Genomic DNA, 13,092 nt, shown 5'->3' on the forward strand with positions numbered 1-13,092 from the left:
GCTTTGAATCCTTACCTTTCTTTTATCACCATATCACACAAGATAATCTATTATGTCTATGGATCACATCTGTCTTCCTCAGTTAGACTATAAGCTTCAGGAGGGCAGACATCTGCCTCTTTTGTTTAATGGGTATGAAGCACCCAGAACAGTACCAGGCCTTTCTTAGGCACCCAATAAATGTATTCTGGGGATTTTCCTGGTGGCCCACTGGTTAAGAATCTGCCTTGCAATGCAGGGGACGCAGGTTTGAGCTCTGGTCAGGGAACTAAGATTCCACAAGCTGTGGAGCAAGTAAGCCTCCATGCCACAACTAGAGAGTCCTTGCACTGCAATGAAGGATCCCACGTGACACAAGGAAGATCCTTCCTGCTGCAACTAAGGCCTGACAAAACCAAATAAATAAATATTAAAAAGAAAAATGTATGTCGAGTGAATGAATCTAGCATTTGCCATGGTTTCTATTGTTACCGCCAGGGTTTCATCTGGGGTGTGCTGGATCAAATGGTTGATGGGGAGAAGGGCTAAGCACCAGCATGTAAACTTTCTTTTTTCCAAACTCTCTATATTCCTTCCTCTGACCTGAGAGGGGTTTCATCCTCTTTTTGTATAAGCCAGACACCCATACTTCAGCATGTCTGCATGCATTCTTCCCTACTCCATGTTTAACGTATGAACTCCATGTGGTCAGTTCTTTACCTTGGCTCTTGATACATCGAAAAAATATTTAAAAGTTAGACTTTGGAATGCTGGGAGAAATTCTGTCCCAACAAAGGCTGCCTCTTGAAAATCAAACATCAAAAGCACTTTGGCTTTTAGACTACTATCTCCTCTGTAGACTTTAGAGCTCCACATATTCTGAAACTCAGCACCTACCAGTGACTTCTTTGTCTTGAACCATCTCTGCCCTCCCCCTGAACAGGACAAATGAAAAGCTACCAATGCTGCCCAGAAACCAGTGACCTCTCAGGGTTGGCCTTGCTCCCTAGCATATCCACCTCCACCCTCTGAGAGACGCTTCTTTACTCTGCCTTGTAGCACCGTCCTGTGATTACTGACCTGGGGACTCCCTTGGCCACACTGGATGCCCTTTATATTCATGTCTCTGCTTGCTGCGTGATATGCCGATTTCATTCCCCACATCTAGGAAGGACCTCTCTAACCTCAGGCGCAGAAACCAACCCCCTCATGGGAACTGCTGCTGTCCTCATGTTTCAGAGCATGACATCTAAAGCCTGCTTCCGACCTGGTGTTTTGTTGGCTGTTATTCAACCAAGATTCACCTGGGAAGGCCAGTTGACTCTTACCCCATTTGCAAATAATAAATGGTCCTGAAAAGAGCAATATATGTCGAAGGCACAATAGAGTCGTTAGAACTGCAAACCACCAATTCCTTTACAGTAGTGATGAAAATCTTAAACACGCCGAGACCAATCTTAAGGAAATTTGTCAGAGAGCAAAAGAAAAAGAGTACTTCTCCCCACAGAGAGCTTCCTCATCCAAGTCAAGTTGCTGCTGACAGTATGGGCACAGAGCACCACTGTGGATCTGGGATGGGGAGGGGGTTCTCCAGGGGCCCTCTGAATGCCTTCGCTTCCCTCCTCCCCACCCCGCTGTGTGGAGAGCTGGGAGGAGAGGTTTGTGGGAACCCAGACCATAGCAGCCACTGGACAAGGAGGGAGTCCCCAACAGATTGTGGTTTTAAAAGTCTAGGAGAAATGACTCCATTTCCCAGGCTTAAATCCATCTCAAAAGATTCCTCAGTCTCCCCAAACGGAGTTGAAATTTGGCAGCCTTCACCTCACAGAGTTCAGAGAAAGGAACAGCTTGCTGGGGGACTCGGTTGTCTGATCCCCAGAGGGGAATGGACGCTCAGTCGCGGGACTGTTCTCTGTTTAAAGAATTCAATGGACTCACCTCGCTTTGAGTCCTCGGACCCTTGGCCACCTTCTGATCAGAGCAGGCTTTCTCGCCTTCAGTTTTTTAGCTGTTTGTAACAAAAGACTTGACCCAAACTGGCTTCCACAGTAAGGGTATTATTACTATTTTCTCAAAGGAGGAGCAGTCTGAGGAGTTTCAAGTCCGGGTTGGTTAATTTAGTGTCGCCACACAGATAGCAAAGACCGGATTCCTTTCGTAATTCTGCTCTGTCATTCTCGGGGTGCCGGCTCTGGTCCTCTAGCCCATCGCCTGCTGGTTAAAAGAGGGTGGCAAGCAGCTCTAACCCTAACATCCTCACACAAGAAAATGTGAAGACCGCAGCGATCCCGACCGGACTTTGTTGTTTTTTTTTTTAAAAAAGGAAACATTCCCAAATCTCATCCCACATTTCTCAAAAAAACCTTTCCTTCATATCTTATTGGCTATCGTTGTTACCATGACCTTTTCGAAACCAATAGGCAAAGGGAATGGAACTAATCAACTTAACTAATCAAGACTGAAGGTGGGTCCAGCTTTCTTAAAGTGCAGGGTCACAGGTGAACCTATTAGAAGTCTATTGACAAGAAAAACCTGGGGCAAGTCTGTGCACGTATGCAATACAATCAGAAATATCTGGGGACTTTCCTGGTGGTCCACTGGTTAACACTCGTGCTTCCAATGTAAGGAGCACCAGTTTGATCCCTGTTGAGGGAAATAAGATTCCTGCATGGACTGGCCCCTAAATTAAATAAAATATCTGTCACACTACAAACATTTCCTGCATTGGAAGATGCACACAGATAAAGAATTCAATGGTTCCATCCCTTTGGCAGTTGTTTGTCTTGTTTTTTTAAAAAAATGATAGTCTTGCTTGAAAGTGAAAGTGTCAATTGCTCAGTCCTGTCCAACTCTTTGTGACCCCATGGACTGTAGCCTGCCAGGTTCCTCTGTCCATGGGATTCTCCAGGCAAGAATACTGGAGCGGGTAGCCATTGTCTTCTCCAGGGGAATCTTCCCCACCCCTGTCTCCTGCATTGCAGGCAGATTTTTTACCATCTGAGCCACCAGGGAAGTCTTGCTTACTTAAACATTTTTATTGCTCTTCAGAAACAACAACAAGCTGCTAGGAGGAAGAGGTGATGTATTAAACTTCAGAGTACTGGTGACTTAACAAATCTGTTTCCAAATCATGCAGATGGAGAGATGTCTGACAATCCCAAAGGGCTATATTGACAATAACAAAATTCTACCCTGTCTGCTGAATCTAATGTACCCACAAGGCCCAAAATGTCTATTAAATAAGGACTCTTGAAGGAAACTTATAATTTCCTTTGCTGTACAAAGGCTTTTAAGTTTAACTAGGTCCCACTTGCTTATTTTTGTTTTTATTTCCATTACTCTAGGAGGTGGGATATTCCATTACTCTAGGAGGTAGCAAAGAGGATATTGTTGTGATTTATGTCAAATAGTGTTTTGCCTATGTTTTCCTCAAAAGTCTTTATAGTTTCTCACCTTCAGTTCAGTTCAGTTCAGTTCAGTCGCTCAGTCGTGTCCGACTCTTTGCAACCCCATGAATCACAGCACGCCAGGCCTCCCTGTCCATCACCAACTCCTGGAGTCTACCCAAACCCATGTCCATCGAATCGGTGATGCCATCCAACCATCTCATCCTCTGCCATCCCCTTCTCCTCCTGCCCTCAATCTTTCCCAGCATCAGGGTCTTTTCCAATGAGTCAACTCTTCGCATGAGGTGGCCAAAGTATTGGAGTTTCAGCTTCAACATCAGTCCTTCCAATGAACACCCAGGACTGATCTCCTTTAGGATGGACTGGTTGGATCTTCTTGTAGTCCAAGGGACTCTCAAGAGTCTTCTCCAACACCACAGTTCAAAAGCATCAATTCTTTGGCGCTCAGCTTTCTTCACCATCCAACTCTCACATCCATACATGACTACTGGAAAAACCATAGCCTTGGCTAGACGGACCTTTGTTGGCAGAGTAATGTCTCTGCTTTTCAATATGCTGTCTAGGTTGGTCATAACCTTCCTTCCAAGGAGTAAGCGTCTTTTAATTTCATGGCTGCAAACACCATCAGCAGTGATTCTGGAGCCCAAAATAATAAAGTCTAAGTATTTAATCCATTTTCCATCCTAAAAGATGATGCTGTGAAAGTGCTGCACTCAATATGCCAGCAAGTTTGGAAAACGCAGCAATGGCTACAGGACTGGAAAAGGTCAGTTTTCATTCCAATCCCAAAGGAAGGCAATGCCAAAGAATGCTGAAACTGCTGCACAATTGCACTCATCTCACACATGAGCAAAGTAATGCTCAAAATTCTCCAAGCCAGGCTTCAACAGTACATGAACCGTGAAATTCCAGATGTTCAAGTTGGATCTAGAAAAGGCAGAGGAACCAGAGATCAAATTGCCAACATCCGTTGGATCATCAAAAAAGCAAGCAAGTGCCAAAAAAGCATCTACTTCTGCTTTATTGACTATGCCAAAGCCTTGACTGTGTGGATCACAACAAATTCTGAAAAGAGATGGAAATACCAGACCACCTGACCTGCCTCTTGAGAAACCTGTATGCAGGTCAGGAAGCAAAAATTAGAACTGGACATGGAACAACAGACTGGTTCCAAATCGGGAAAGGATTACATCAAGGTTGTATATTGTCACCCTGCTTATTTAACTTATATCCAGAGTACATCATGAGAAATGCTGGGCTGGATGAAGCACAAGCTGGAATCAAGATTGCCGGGAGAAATATCAATAACCTCAGATATGCAGGTGACACCACCCTTATGGCAGAAAATGAAGAGGAACTAAAGAGCCTCTTGATGAAAGTGAAAGAAGAGAGTGAAAATGTTTGCTTAAAGCTCAACACTCAGAAAACTAAGATCATGGCATCTGATCCCATCACTTCATGGGAAATAGATGGGGAAACAGTGGAAACAGTGGCTGACTTTATTTTTCTGGGCTCCAAAATCACTGCAGCTGGTGACTGCAACCATAAAATTAAAAGACGCTTGCTCCTTGGAAGAAAAACTATGACCAACCTAGACAGCATATTAAAAAGCAAAGACATTACTTTCCCAATAAAGGTCTGTCTAGTCAAAACTATGGTTTTTCCAGTAGTCACGTATGGATGTGAAAGCTGGACTATAAAGAAAGCTGAGAGCTGCAGAATTGATGCTTTTGAACTGTGGTGTTGGAGAAGACTCTTGAGAGTCCCTTGGACAGCAAGGAGATCCAATCAGTCCATCCTAAAGGAAATGAGTCCTGAATATTCATTGGAAGGACTGATGCTGAAGCTGAAACTCCAATACTCTGGCCACCTGATGCAAGGAACTGACTCATTTGAAAAAACCCTGATGCTGGGAAAGATTGAAGGTGGGAGAAGAAGAGGACAACATAGGGTGAGATGGTTGGATGGCATCACCAACTCAATGGCCATGAGTTTGAGTGGACTCCAGTTGAGTTGGTGATGGACAGGGAGGCCTGGTGTGCTGCAGTCCTTGGGGTCACAAAGAGTTGGACACGACTGAGCAACTGAACTGAACTGAGTTTATTTTTGTGTAAGGTGTTAGGAATTGTTCTAATTTCATTCTTTTACATGTAGCTGTCCAGTTTTCCCAGCACCACTTATTGAAGAAGCTGTCTTTTCTCCATTGTATATTCTTGCCTTCTTTGTCAAAGATAAGGTACCCATAGGTGCATGGGTTTATCTCTAGATTTTCTATCTTATTCCATTGGTATTTTTACCAGTACCATACTACATTGATTATTATAGCTTTATATTTTATAATATATATAATAAAGCTTTATAATATAGCTTTTTTTTTTTTCTTATAAATTTATTTATTTTAGTTGGGGGCTAATTACTTTACAATATTGTAATAGTTTTTGCCATACATTGACATGAATCAGCCATGGGTTTACATGTGTTCCCCTTCCTGGACCCCCCAGCTTTTTAACTGTGGTATTGAAGACTCTTGAGAGTCCCTTGGACTGCAAGGAGATCCAACCAATCCATCTTGAAGGAAATCAGTCCTGAATATTCATTGGAAGGACTGATGTTGAAGCTGAAACACCAATACTTTGGCCACCTGATGGGAAGAGCTGACTCATTTGAAAAGACCCTGATATTGGGAAAGATTGAAGGCAGGAGGAGAAGGGAATGACAGAGGATGATATGGTTGGATGGCATAATCGACTCAATGGACATGAGTTTGAGTAAACTCCAGGAGTTGGTGATGGACAAGGAGGCTTGGCGTGCTGCAGTCCATAGGGTCACAAAGAGTCGGACACAACTGAGCGACTGAACTGAACTAAACTGATAATATAGTGTGAAGGTTGATTCTTCCAGCTCCATTTTTCTTTCTCAAGATTGTTTTGGCTCCTCAGGGTCTTTTGTGTTTCCATATACATTGTGAAATTTTTTATTCTAGTTCTATGAAAAATGCCATTGGTAATTTGATAGGAATTGCATTGAATCTGTAGATTGCTTGGGCAGTATAGTCACTTTCACAATATTGATTCTTCCAATCCAAGAATGTGATATATCTCTCCATCTGCTTGTGTCACCTTTAATTTCTTTCTTGAGCTTATTATAGTTAGTTTTCTATATACAGGTCTTTTGTTTCCTAGGTAGGTTTATTCTTATGTATTTTATTCTTTTTGTTGTAGTGGTGAATGGGACTGTTTCTTTAATTTCTCTTTCTGATTTTTTGTTTTTATTGTATAGGAAGGCAAGGAGTTTCTGTGTATTAATTTTGTATCCTACAACTTTACTGAATTCATTGATTAGCTCTAGTAGTTTTCTGGTGACATCTTTAGGATCTTCTATGTATAGTATCATGTCATTTGCAAACAGTGAGATTTTTACTTCTTTTCCAATCTGGATTCCTTTTATTTCTTATTTCTCTCTGATTGCTGTGGCTAAGACTTCAAAACTATATTGAATAATAGTGGTGAAAGTGGACACCCTTGTCTTGTTCCTGATCTTAAAGGAAATGCTTTCAGTTTTTCACCATTGAGGGTAATGTTTGCTGTGGGTTTGTCATATATGGCCTTCATTATTTTGAGGTAGTTTCCTTCTACGCCCATTTTCTGGAGAGTTTTTTTTTTATTACAAAAGTGTGTTGAATTTTGTCAAAAGCTTTTTTGCATCTATTGAGATTATCATGTTGTTTTTATTTTTTACTTTGTTTATATGGTGTATCACATTGATTGGTTCGCATATATTGAAGAATTCTTGCATCCCTGGAATAAACCCCACTTGATCATGGTGTATTATCCCTTTAATGTAGTGTTGAATTTTGTTTGCTAGTATCTTGTTCAGGATTTTTGAGTCTATGTTCATCAGGGATATTGGCCTGTAATTTTCTTTTTTTGTGATATCTTTGTCTGGTTTTAGTATCAGGGTGATGGTGGGCCTCAGAAAATGAATTTGGGAGTGTTCCTCCCTGTGCAATTTTTTGGAAGAGTTTGAGGATAGGTGTTAGTTCATCTCTAGACATTTGATAGAATTTGCCTGTGAAGTCATCTGGCCCCAGGCTTTTGTTTGTAAGGAGATTTTTTATCACATTTTTGATTTTGGTGCTTCTGAATGGTCAGTTCATGTATTTATTTTTTCCTGATTCAGTTTTGGAAGGTTGCACTTTTTAAGAACTTGTCCATTTTATTGGTATATTGTAGCTTGTAGTAGTCTCTTATGATCCTTTGTATTTCTGTGTTGTCTGTTGTTACTTCTCCTTTTTTGTTTCTAATTTTATCGATTTGAGTCTTCTACCTGTTTTTCTTGATGCATCTGGCTAATGGTTTGTCAATTTTATCTTCTCAAAGAATCAGCTTTTAGTTTTAGTGATCTTTGCTATTGCTTCCTTCATTTCTTTTTCACTTATTTCTGCTTTGACTTTTTACAATTTCATTCCTTCTACTAATTTGGGTGATTTTTTGTTTGTTTGTTTGTTGTTTTTTCTAGTTGCTTTAAGTGTAAGGTTTCGGTTTATTTGATATTTTTTGCTTGTTTTCTGAGATAGGCTTCTATTGCCATACAAGCTGCATCCCATAGGTTTTGAGTTGTTGTGTTTTTGCTGTCATTTTTTCTAGGTATTTTTTTGATTTCCCTTTTGATTTCTTTGTGACTTCTTGGTTGTTTAGAAGTTTGTTGTTTAGCCTCCATGTGTTTGTATTCCTTACAGTTTTTTTCTTGTTATTGATATCTAGTCTCATAGCGTTGTGGTCAGAAAAGTAGGTTGATATGATTTCATCCATATTCTTTCTAATAAAGAAAATAAACCAAAGAGTCTATCACAGAAACTAATAATTATACCCATTCTTGTGGGAACTACTATTGTCTTTTTCAACAGGCTAAAGAGCTTATGTATTTGTGATGAAGTTATTACCTACTGAATGAAAATATGCTTGAATATGTCAATGAAATGAGACCTCAACCAAGAGAAAGTTCAAAGACTAAAGAGAAGCACTTCTACTCCAGGAAAATTTCAGAGTTAAACTTAAAAATTATAGAGGGTGAAGACTTGGAATGAAACACCTAACAATTTCATTGAAGGTGATGGAGACAAGACTGTAAATTCTTTGATATAGTTCAACTTTCCTGGGTCTACAATCTGAAACAAATGCTGATCATAGTAGCTCATAGTAGACTGATCATAGTAGACTCTCTACCTTACAGCCCATGTGTGGTCTGACGATGCCACTGATGGTATTTATGCCTCTGAATTTCCCAAGCATCTAAAAATGATCAAAGTCTGTCATGATCCCTAGATGCAGTATGATTTATGTGAATGTGATGTAAGATGTGAATATGTTGTGATGATATGATTTTAAAATATAAAAAAATAGGAAAAAATAGGCTGTTGACTGTGATTAGAAATGGGAGGCATTGATATTAAGATTCAGGGATGGAAGATGTTTGATGTGAAAAATGGTGTGACCTCTGTGAGGGCAGGACTGAATTTGGTCTTGCTCACTACTGTATTCTTAGCATCTAGAGCTGTGCCTGGCACATTATTGTTGTTCAGTTGCTAAGTCATGTCCATCTCTTTGCAACCCCATGGATTGCAGTGCACCATGCTTCCCTGTCCTTCACTATCTCCCTGAATTTGTTCAGATTCACGTCCATTGAGTTGGTGATGCTATCTAACCATCTCATCCTCTGCTGCCCTCTTCTTTTGCCTTCAATCTTTACTAGCATCAGGGTCTTTTCCAATGAGCTGGTTCTTTGCCTCAAGTGGACAAAGACTGATGGAGCTTCAGCATCAGTCCTTCCAATGAATATTCAGGGTTGATTTCCTTTAGGATTGACTGGTTTGATCTCTTTGCTCTTCAAGGGACTCTCAAGAGTCTTCTCTACCACAACAATTTGAAGGCTTCAGTTCTTCGGTGCTCAGCCTTCTTTATGGTCCAACTCTCACATCCGTATATGACTACTGGGTAAATCATAGTTTTGACTACATGGGTCTTTGTTGGCAAAGTGATGTCTCTGCTTTTTAATACACTGTCTAGGTTTGTCAAAGTTTTCCTTGCAAGGAGCAAGCATCGTTTAATTTCATGGCTGCAGTCTCTGTCCACAGTGATTTTGGAACCCAAGAAAATAAAGTCTGTCACTGTTTTCACTTTTTCCCTTCTATTTGCCATGAAGTGATAGGATCACATACCATGATCTTAGTTGTGCTGCTAGATAAGTACCTACTGAAGAACAAAAGAATGAATGGTGAGTGAGAGCTACCTGGCTGGCTCAGCCATCCCTACATCCTCTGTGTTTGAGAGGATGTGCTTTGCAGCATGTTTCCCTCCAATCCTCTTTTCACCCAGGGTGGGTAGTCACCTCCCCTTTCCCATGTCTCTCCCTCCTATTTACTTTCTTGTCTAGCCGATTTATGGGGTAGCTCAGCAAATGTTTTGACTCCAATTGGGAACACAAGCCCTTGGTGCCATCATTGTCACCTGGGTCAGACTCCCAAAACAAGCCTGGTGTTGAAGGAAATGTCAACGGGGATGTTTTGGTCCTCCCCTCTAGCAGATTTCACAGGGCTTAAAAAACACTTAACACGTCTGGAGATTGAATCTGAGCCTCTTCATTGCCTTTCCAGAGAAATCTCTCCTGGCCCCCCTCAGAGCCATTTCCACCTGTAGTGACTCTAGAACTCCCTAAGACAGCAGCTCCCTACTTCCTAAAACAAAACAAAATGCAAGTGGGAAATTAAGATGATGTTTAAAATGGAGTCGCTTTGTCCTGGAGCATGAGGACAAGTAAACCAGACTCAGTTCCTTTATCTGTAACATGAAAGGGTTTGGTTAAGATTTGTGGTGTCTCATGAGTACAGTGTGTGTGCCTTGCAGTGTGTTGTGCTTCGCAGGTAGGAAGGAAAAATCTAACGTGTATTAGTTGCCAGCACTTAAAAATCAGGAGATATAATGTCAAAATCTACATTTCCATCTTCTCTTGAAAAATTGGAAGGTCTGGCAACATGGTGCTTGCATTTTCACAGAGTGAGGCAGCTGGAGCCAAGTCACCCCTGGGGCAGAAACCCAGTTGGTGTGAATGCTCTGAGCTCTTCCCCTCAGTCCTCACAGCGCCCTGTTGTCTCCTCCGTTGTTTAGATCTTCAAGGCCTGTATGATCTCTTGGGGTAGTAAACCTTCCTGACTCTTTCACCTTTCTTCCTGGCACCTGGAGGGAGATTGGGCTCTCTGAATTAAGTGACTAAGATCTCTTCTAGCTCTCTGACTCTTTGGCTCTTTGAACAGGTCACAGCTGAGAACTTGCATGGTTTGTTCCCACTATCAATGATTTCAAACTTTAAAGTGCCCACATATGCTCTGAAGATCTTACTAAGAGACAGATTCTGATCCCACATGTCTGGGGTGGGGCCTGAGATGTTGTGTTTCCAACCAGCTTCCAGTGTTCAAATGCCACACTTTTTTAGCAAGGTCCCAACTTGCCTCCAAATTCCTTTCCATTAGGTTAGTGGGGATTAGAATCAGCGGAGGTGAGTTTTAAACCTATTCCAATGCCCAGCCCGCATACAAAAAAATCCTCATTTCATTGGTCTTGGGTGGGCCTGGCTTTGTGTTTTGTTTGTTTTCTTTTTAATGTTCCATATTATTCTAATGTGCCTCCAGGGTTGAGAACTACTGTACTAAATAGCATTAGTATTTTTTTTCTCTTTTTTTCAGATTCCACATATGAATGATATCATATGCTATTTTTCTGTCTGATTTACTTGGTACAATAATCTATAGGTTCATCCATGTTGTTGCAAATAGCATTATTTCATTCTTTTTATGGCTGAATAAAGCACTCCATGTATGTGGGCTAAGTCACTTCAGTCGTGTCCGACTTTTTGTGACCCTACAGACTGTATTCCCCCCAGGCTCCTCTGTCCATGGGATTCTCCAGGCAAGAATACTGGAGTGGGTTGCTGTGCCCTCCTCCAGGGGATCTTCCTGACCCAGAGATCGAACCCGTGTCTCTTACACCTCCTGCATTGGCAGGCAGGGTCTTTACCACTAGCACCACCTAGGAAGTCTGAATAATGTACTAACTAGCATTCATTCTCAATATCAAAAGTCTATTTCTAGGCTGCAGCTCAGCTCTAACAAGGATGTCAAATTTGTGTTACTTTCAAAGGATAGATGGCAGTGGTCACTGGGAGGATTAGAGTATGTGAAGGGGGCTCCTTGGTACCTCAGTTGAGCCCAGCTTTCACACCGTTCTAAGCTCCTTCAAACTGCTAGTGCTCAGATTTCTCTGTTTTCTACATGACCTAATCTGCTGAATCCCCAGAAGCCAAACCTGATTACATCGCCATGCCCTGACCCACCCTCCCAGGTTTCACAGCTCTAGAGTGATCACTTTCTAACTCCTTCCACGCACCTTCCTCCTTGTCCCCCATGTCCACTTCCAGGGCTTCCTCAGGTCAGACACACCTTGTCAAGTTTATTCCCTTCCGTCCATACCCGTGCTTCTAGGAGGCTGCTTGTCCTAACCAGGTGTGCCCTTAGTGAGACAAGACAAACCTGCTCCCAGCCTGGATCTGGTTGTCCCCACTCCTCTGCTCTGTCATCAGCCCACTTCCTTTAGTGCACTGAGCTTCCCGGGCTCTTGGAGCTGCTGCTTCTTTCCTAGATGGGGAAAGAGGAGAGTAAGATGACTTGGCTCGGTTGGTAAGTTTGCTCCCATTCACTGAACGTTTATATTCAAAATCTTCCATCTCTCAGCCAGAATGCTGGAATTCATAAGCCTATGTGTTAAGAAAAGGTTAAATGAATGAATAAATTAAAAAAGTAAATAAATATATGCAGTCAAAAGGATGACAACAATTTCAATGCATAGCCTTCCAGAAAGTCCAATACATGTTTATTGAGCATCACTGCAAGGTAGGACTAGACACAAAAGTGGTGAGTAAGCTGGTGTGGCCTTTCATCTCTCCCAGGGTGCATCCTTTAGTTAACCAGAGCCTTTGCACTGAAAATCAGCATTGGGTGGAGTGGAGCTGACCAACAGGGTTCAACTCAAAAGTCACTGTCAATCAAGGGAGAGTATGAGGCTGACATTTCCATTACTGCCTCTGGACTTCTTGGTCCAGAGTGATGCTATATGGGTAGGTGGTGGAGGCAGAGAGGAGTGGTGGTGCAGTTACTGTTATCCAAATGTAGTTGAATCACCATCAGGGTAGGAATTGTAAGATCTGTGCTCTAAGCCTGGCTTCATTAATTCCTAGGCATCTGTACTTGGGCAATCACTTTTTGTTTTTTGGAAAGACTATTCAATATAGACTTACTTCCTCATTTTAGTAGAGCACATTCTTTTACAGAAGCTTCCTGAGAAAGGATATGGAGAGATGACTTTTTGAGTTACAGGATCTTTGAAAGTAGCATTCATCTACTTTCAGCCCAAGAATAAATCAGTAGGGCTTCCCTGGTGACTCAGTGGTAAAGAATCTGCTTGTCGATGCCAGAGACATAGGTTTGATCACTGGTCCAGGGAGATCCCATATGCCATAGAACAACTAAGCCCATGTGCCACAACTACAGAGCCTGTGCTCTAGAGCCTGGGAGCTGCAACTACTGAGGCCCATGTCCCTTAGAACCTGTGTTCCGCAACAAGAGAAGCCACTGCAATGAGAAGCCTGCCCGCTGCAA

At 41.9% G+C, this 13,092-nt stretch overlaps 1 protein-coding gene across 3 annotated transcripts in view; it reads right to left on the reverse strand.

Annotated features, from left to right (window-relative positions):
- Positions 1-13,092, reverse strand: part of ARL15 (ARF like GTPase 15) — a 632,366-nt gene that overhangs the window by 101,943 nt on the left and 517,331 nt on the right. For 2 of the 3 annotated variants that reach the window (XR_014061457.1, XR_014061454.1), the window contains one exon: positions 11,968-12,072. The gene's annotated coding sequence lies outside the window, so the exon portion shown is untranslated. Of the gene's footprint in view, positions 1-2,999; positions 4,314-11,967; positions 12,073-13,092 lie in introns of those variants that run through there. The other variant, XR_014061455.1, reaches the window with a different exon arrangement.

The sequence above is a fragment of the Giraffa tippelskirchi genome, chromosome 8 (assembly GCF_054371585.1).
Source record: "Giraffa tippelskirchi isolate mGirTip1 chromosome 8, T2T-mGirTip1v1.2.pri, whole genome shotgun sequence".
Taxonomy (NCBI): Eukaryota; Metazoa; Chordata; class Mammalia; order Artiodactyla; family Giraffidae; genus Giraffa; species Giraffa tippelskirchi.